Here is an 8505-nt window from a genome sequence, read left to right as displayed (position 1 = left end):
TTCATGACTTATTTACATGAAAACAAAATTACATATCCTTTATATCTAATCCATACACCAACGACCAAAAACACCTACAAACACTTTCATTCTTCAATTTTCTTCATCTAATTGATCTCTCTCAAGTTCTATCTTCAAGTTCTAAGTATTCTTCATAAATTCCAAAAGTTCTAGTTGCATAAAATCAAGAATACTTCCAAGATTGCAAGTTTACTTCCAAGTTTTCTAAATCCATTCCAAGTAATCATCCAAGATCAAGAAACCTTTGTTACTTACAGTAGGTTATCTTTCTAATACAAGGTAATAAACATATTCAAACTTTAATTCAATTTCTATAACTATAACAATCTTATTTCGAGTGGAAATCTTACTTGAAATTGTTTTCGTGTCATGATTCTGCTTCAAGAACTTTCAAGCCATCCAAGGATCCTTTGAAGCTAGATCTATTTTTCTCATTTTCAGTAGGTTTATCCAAGGAACTTGAGGTAGTAATGATGTTCATAACATCATTCGATTCATACATATAAAGCTATCTTATTCGAAGGTTTAAACTTGTAATCACTACAACATAGTTTAGTTAATTCTAAACTTGTTCGCAAATAAAAGTTAATCCTTCTAACTTGACTTTTAAAATAAATAAACACATATTCTATATCTATATGATATGCTAACTTAATGATTTAAAACCTGGAAACACGAAAAACACCGTAAAACCGGATTTACGCCGTCGTAGTAACACCGCGGGCTGTTTTGGGTTAGTTAATTAAAAACTATGATAAACTTTGATTTAAAAGTTGTTATTCTGGGAAAATTATTTTTATTATGAACATGAAACTATATCCAAAAATTATGGTTAAACTCAAAGTGGAAGTATGTTTTCTAAAATGGCCATCTAGACGTCGTTCTTTCGACTGAAATGACTACCTTTACAAAAATGACTTGTAACTTATTTTTCCAACTACAAACCTATACTTTTTCTGTTTAGATTCATAAAATAGAATTCAATATGAAACCATAGCAATCTGATTCACTCAAAACGGATTTAAAATGAAGAAGTTATGGGTAAAACAAGATTGGATAATTTTTCTCATTTTAACTACGTGAAAATTGGTAACAAATCTATTCCAACCATAACTTAATCAACTTGTATTGTATATTATGTAATATTGAGATACCATAGACACGTATACAATGTTTCGACCTATTATGTCAACACATCTATATATATTTCGGAACAACCATAGACACTCTATATGTGAATGTTGGAGTTAGCTATACAGGGTTGAGGTTGATTCCAAAATATATATAGTTTGAGTTGTGATCAGTACTGAGATACGTATACACTGGGTCGTGGATTGATTCAAGATAATATTTATCGATTTATTTCTGTACATCTAACTGTGGACAACTAGTTGTAGGTTACTAACGAGGACAGCTGACTTAATAAACTTAAAACATCAAAATGTATTAAAAGTTTTGTAAATATATTTTGAACATACTTTGATATATATGTATATATTGTTATAGGTTCGTGAATCAACCAGTGGCCAAGTCTTACTTCCAGACGAAGTAAAAATCTGTTAAAGTGAGTTATAGTCCCACTTTTAAAATCTAATATTTTTGGGATGAGAATACATGCAGGTTTTATAAATGATTTACAAAATAGACACAAGTACGTGAAACTACATTCTATGGTTGAATTATCAAAATCGAATATGCCCCTTTTTATTAAGTCTGGTAATCTAAGAATTTGGGAACAGACACCCTAATTGACGCGAATCCTAAAGATAGATCTATTGGGCCTAACAAACCTCATCCAAAGTACCGGATGCTTTAGTACTTCAAAATTTATATCATACCCGAAGGGTGTCCCGGAATGATGGGGATATTCTTATATATGCATCTTGTTAATGTCGGTTACCAGGTGTTCACCATATGAATGATTTTTATCTCTATGTATGGGATGTGTATTGAAATATGAAATCTTGTGGTCTATTGTTACGATTTGATATATAGGTTAAACCTATAACTCACCAACATTTTTGTTGACGTTTAAAGCATGTTTATTCTCAGGTGAATACTAAGAGCTTCTGATGTTGCATACTAAAATAAGGACAAGATTTGGAGTCCATGTTTGTATGATATTGTGTAAAAACTGCATTCAAGAAACTGATTTCGATGTAACATATTTGTATTGTAAACTATTATGTAATGGTCGCGTGTAAACAGGATATTTTAGATTATCATTATTTGATAATCTACGTAAAGCTTTTTAAACCTTTATTGATGAAATAAAGGTTATGGTTTGTTTTAAAATGAATGCAGTCTTTGAAAAACGTCTCATATAGAGGTCAAAACCTCGCAACGAAATAAATTAATATGGAACGTTTTTAATCAATAAGAACGGGACATTTCATTTATGTACACTCGTACACTTGGGTTTTGGGTCTTACAACTCTCCCCCACTTAGAATCAATCACGTCCTCGTGATCCTCGTCCCTTAACCATTTGGAACCGCACTCTATGGTCCTCAAACAAACGTTACAAATCCGCCTTTCACCACATTACGCATTAACCCGAAGATTAATTAAATAACTAAATACACACTTGCACGCATTTCGAGACGTGCAATATACACAGCATCCGAAGTCTATAACGATCACTTAGAATACGCGAATTCGCCACGTATTCTTCCAACTCCTCTAGGCAATCCTTCTTAAGAGTTACCATTAGCAACCAAATCGTCACCTGCGATTTATTTAAAATCCATAAATCCCAGCACAGGAACTTGCTCAATCCCTCACATTGGGAAAACTCCACTGATCTCGTACCGAGATATCAACTTCTAGCGTACCATACCAAGTACACCGCTAGTAACAACCACAATAAAGTCAACATCCGAACCGATGAAGACCGAATAAAAGCGAATCCTTACGGATAACACTTACCACTCAACAACCCTTGTAGTGCGCAAACACGGCTAATACACAACTACCGCAAGTACGTTAGCAAAACACGACTATTGCATCTCAAATTTCACACCAAAATGGCCGAAACAATCCGATATTCACGTCCCAAATCACAACGAGTAGTGCAACATCGTGCACTGCTACACTATAGTGAATCCTGACCGGAATACACTAACCATTCACCCCAAACAACTAGTATATCCACATACTTGGAAACATCCCATTCACTTGGAATCTTTGCACACGCATTATACGAACGTGAGCACAACTTCATCACTATCGAGCAAGAACCACCTATATTGAACGGAGGCACAAAACAATAATTCTCTTAGAAGAGAATCCGACACACACACATCCCTTAACCGAGGGATCTCACCTTGCTCGTCAAACACGTCCATTATCTTTCAACGAGATTTACCACATTACCACTTTGGTGATAATTTAAATCCCACACCATAAGTACGATTCGACCGAAATTGTACTCTACCACAAATCTACCAAATCTAGGTCCCAACACAATTTCCGGATCTACTAAGTGCATCATCTAAAATCTCACACTAAAACCTTCTCGAGCGGGAGTGTAACTCCCCCACTTGGAACTACGTTCCATAATCTCCTCGCCGTGGTAACATCATCTGCGATAATTACCACTATCTGCCATACGTGACCAATCTCTCCATCGGTCATAACACTCGAATTCCCACGAATTCATTTCGCACACTAGAATTTGACGTCCACCGCCACCCGTTGGCTTTACTTAGACAATGACACAAAACCAACACAACTCGCACCTTGTACAACCGTACAATGCTACCCGAAAGTAGACTTTCCTAACGCTAGTAGGTATGAAAGAGGCACCTAAAATAGCATCATGTAGACTCCATTACCAACATACATCAAGATCCAGCACTCGATCTCAAGGGTTTCATCCACCCCACGAACCTCACGGCTCATCAACTTCAACACGAGAGCGAACACGCTCTAACATCCAAACACCAAATCCCATTCCCATGGCTTGGTAGAAATACTTTCCAAACACTAAGGAATGCTTGGTTGCACCAAGTCTTACGCCCTTCATCCAACAATCAAAACATCACCATAGGGTAATTCCATTAAGAACGTCACCCATAACAATAACATGCACAACACAATGCATTCAACAAACCCGAACTCATCGGCACATAATAAATATTCAAAGGACATATTTATTAAAACAAAACGTAATTTAACGTCTCCTTACCGCACCCGTCCTCACTAACTCGGGACATTCTGACTTACAATGTCCTTCTTCTTGGCAATTGAAGCATACCGTGCCATCACCCTTTGGCACCAAACCTTCCCAAGACTTATGACCTCTCACGCCACAATTGTAACACCTAGATGCACTAGAGTCAGATATACACGTCCGTATACCACCCGTGCTCACACTCGGACCCTTAGTCCTCTTACTTGGAGCACCATAAGAAACAACCCTTCTCTCACTTGAAGGTTCACTAACCTTTGATCGACAATACTACTCGAAACCCCTAGCCACCGCGAATAACTCCACAAACGACTTCGCATAATCCCGGCTAATTTTGTTCTTCAAGTCATCATTCAAAGTTCGATAGAAATCCTCCATCAACAACCGATCATTCCCCAAATACTCCGGGCAAAAATGAGTCTTCGCCAAAAAGGTCGTCTTGAGAGTATTCAAATCTATAGAACCCTGTTGCAAATTTCGCAACTCATTACGTATTTCCGACAAATCGGCTGAAGTCCGAAACTCCTCAAAGAATTCCTCCTTAAACTCGTCCCACGATAACGCCATAAATGGTTCACCACCGACAAGATTTGATCTTACCATCCGACCAATCCTTCGCCCTACCTCGTAAAAAACTAGTAGCGAGTCATGTCCTCTTCTCAAGAGGGCAATCAATAGTACGAAAACACCCTTCGACATCCGAGATCCAAGTTGTGCTTACCATAGGATCCGGTTTTCCGTCATACATCGGGGGTTTCGTCCTCATGAAGCTCTTAAGACAATGCTCCATTTCACTACTACTTTGAAATTCGGAATGCTTCCTATCCATTTCTTCTCGAAACGAACTCACTTGCTCCGCAACGGTGGCCGCAAATCTAGCGTTAAACTCCACGTCGTTCGTCTCGATCCCACTTCCCGTCGCCATTATAAGGAATGCAAGGCGATTAGATCACGAACGTATAAAACACGCACTCCACACCGCCCCATCTTGCTAAACACTTGTCGTACATCACTTGTTAGACACGATTTGCACCCGTAATAAGATTTGCAAGTCCTTATTACGAACACACGCCGTATCGATTTGTTAGTATGACGACCGCCTCGCTCGATGGTATAAACAAACACAAACAAAGTTCTACGCGATATAGACACACGCAAGAATTATTATCACAACACAATAATATATTAATAATATCCGGATTACTAATATAAATGTTAGTCCATCTATAAACAAGGCACTAACCATAACCCATTTCGACCCGTACTCCTACAAGTCCCGCAACAAATAAGCACACACAAAAAGTCTAAGTCTAGGCACCTATCTCAAGTCACCTAAATCTCTTAGACCATGCTCTGATACCACTTGTGACAACCCAACCCGTTAATCAACCAAAAATGCAGCATAAAATTTTTTTTTTAACAGAGCTGACCAGATGGGGTGCGCGGCGGGCATCCCCACCTGTGCGCGGAGCGCACAGGGCCTGGCAGCCCGCTGTCCACTTTTTCCAATTTTCATAAAAAGATCTCTTGCTTCCAGACACTTTTAGACCAAACGCTTTTCACAACATTTTATATTAGTTAAAACTAACACGTTCCAATAATTAAAAGGGTTTTACGAGACTGGGCCCACATCGGACGTTTTACGACTTTCATACAAAATACAAGTTTCCAACCACATGATTTTTAACACAAAATAAAGACCGAGCATGGCGATCCGGGATACGCTACCCATTCCTAGTCAATCCAAAAGCAAGATCTTCTAAAGCAACTATGCGAGTCCACTACTCCCCACGCTTACCCGAGCCACCATCTCCAAGCAAATCTATAAAAATGTAAATAACAAGAGGGTAAGCTAATGCTTAGTGAGTGAGAATATACTACATACATATATATGTATAAAATGGACACGCCACACAAAATTATCATATAACGCACAACGGAGCATCCAAGCATATAGGCAAGCTAATCTAAGCATACCGTACGATCACTAAGCAACAAGCTAACGACATCCACAATATAGTAAGTTCACCAACAACGATGTGAACAATGCCAATAAGCTACACTCGGAGGGTTAGCTACATCACAACAATACAACATTATACGTATACAATATATATATAATAACGCGTAAAACACGCAAGGTTAACCATAAACGCTATGGTGCTACCGGCCTGTGGTTCACACCATACGTATTTGAGTCATACTCTTTTATAGTGCTACCGGCTCGTGGTTCACACTCGATGCTACCGGCTCGTGGTTCACATCTTATTTTATAATGCTACCGGCTCGTGGTTCACACTCGATGCTACCGGCACGTGGTTCACATCTTATTTTATAGTGCTACCGGCTTGTGGTTGACACTTTGGCGCTACCGGCACGTGGTTCATGCCACATTTTATAGTGCTACCGGTACGTGGTTCACACTTGATGCTACCGGAACGTGGTTCACATCCTATTTTATAGTGCTACCGGCTCGTGGTTCACACTTTGGCGCTACCAGCACGTGGTTCATGCCTCATTTTATAGTGCTACCGGCACGTGGTTCACACTTGATGCTACCAGCACGTGGTTCACATCTAAATTTTATAGTGTTACTGGCACGTGGTTCACACTTGATGCTACCGGCACGTGGTTCACATCATAATACCCGTCACATACATGTTATGGTACTACCGGCACGTGGTTCATACCATAACATTCACAAATAAATAAGCCATATACACGTACGCATAATTATCCCACTCACTATATTAAACCTTCGCCATTGGGTTTATATAAGTCCACATCACAATATTAACCCTTCGCCATCGGGGTTATATAATTCACATCACATGCCCATGTGATAACGTACACACAAAATGTGCACCCCGCCAAAGGTGGTCAACCAAAACGCACAACCGTGCCAATTAGACCCATACACAAGTCCATCAAATCCACCTATATGTGAAGTGAGCTCTATAACCGAGAACCACTTCACCCGACCCGCACCCATCCTACACATACATATGCACATAGGATATTAACACTCACCTTGTCGCCTTGATGAATGCCACCGAATAATCCGCAACCCGTCAATGGAAAGTACCTATTCCATTATAGCAAATATAACAACACACTTAGAGTGGATTTACAAACCAACTCAATTCGACACTTAGTGCAAATTCGACCAATTGCACTTACAAACACAAAACGCGCCCAAACTAACCAATAATCACTAACACAGGTGAAAATGATCTTAATATGCCAATTGAACCCAAATTATAAGTGTTAAACACTGATCATTCTCAAAATCACCCAAAACCCTAATTTTGACTCATTTTAAAATAAGTCTTTCAAACACTTTAAATGGGTTCCAGCACTTCCATAATCACTAAAGCTAGTGATTAAACTCAATTACAAGTTCTAATAATGGCCAATTAGTTCACCAACCCAAAACCCACCAATAACAACAATAAACCCAATTACAAGCATCACTAAACTCACTTCAAGAGTTTAAATGGGTTTCTCAACGATTTAAGTTCAAACCCTAACTTGAATATCACAATCAATCAATGAAATTCGGAGTTTGAATTTACCAATACTACCACAACGTAGCCGTGAATGAGATGAACAACTTTAAAACCCGAGCTTTGGAAAGAATCCAACTCCTTCTTCTCCAAATGGAGCTTCCTCTCTCTAAAACTCTTCTCTCTCTAGGGTTTGGATATGAGAGTGTCTGTGGTGTAGAAATGAGGATAAGATGATTAATGGATCAAATTTGAAGGCTCCAAACTGACCCCAAGTGAAATAACCAAAATGCCCATCATTTAACTCAAATTTAGAAAAAGCAGAAAATTGTCGCTGGGACAGTGCGCTGCGCGCACACACTCAAATCTAGACAGTGAGTTCCAGTTTGATACCGTTTGATTATATGACGTTTATGTACACCGGTACACTTAGGTTTAGGGTCTTACAATATATATATATATATATATATATATATATATATATATATATAAACTGTCGACAGAAGAGATCAAAAATTGATTGAATGCTGGACAGCTATTGTGATGGCCCGCCAAAATCCCTATTGATGCAGCACATCATTCATCGGTCCCATTACGAGGTTTGCCCTCAATATAATACGTTTTACAAACATTGCATTCATTTCAAAAGACGCATTTTCTATATAAGAAAGTTTTAAAATCTGTATACATTTTATTTTTAAAGCATGTACATAAATGTTTTCAACCTGTGGTGATTTCTACATATAGACAATCCCAATAAATGATAGTTCATAATAATACATCCGTT

The sequence above is a fragment of the Rutidosis leptorrhynchoides genome, chromosome 6 (genome assembly GCF_046630445.1).
Source record: "Rutidosis leptorrhynchoides isolate AG116_Rl617_1_P2 chromosome 6, CSIRO_AGI_Rlap_v1, whole genome shotgun sequence".
Lineage (NCBI taxonomy): Eukaryota > Viridiplantae > Streptophyta > Magnoliopsida > Asterales > Asteraceae > Rutidosis > Rutidosis leptorrhynchoides.
Note: the sequence above shows the minus strand (reverse complement) of the source record.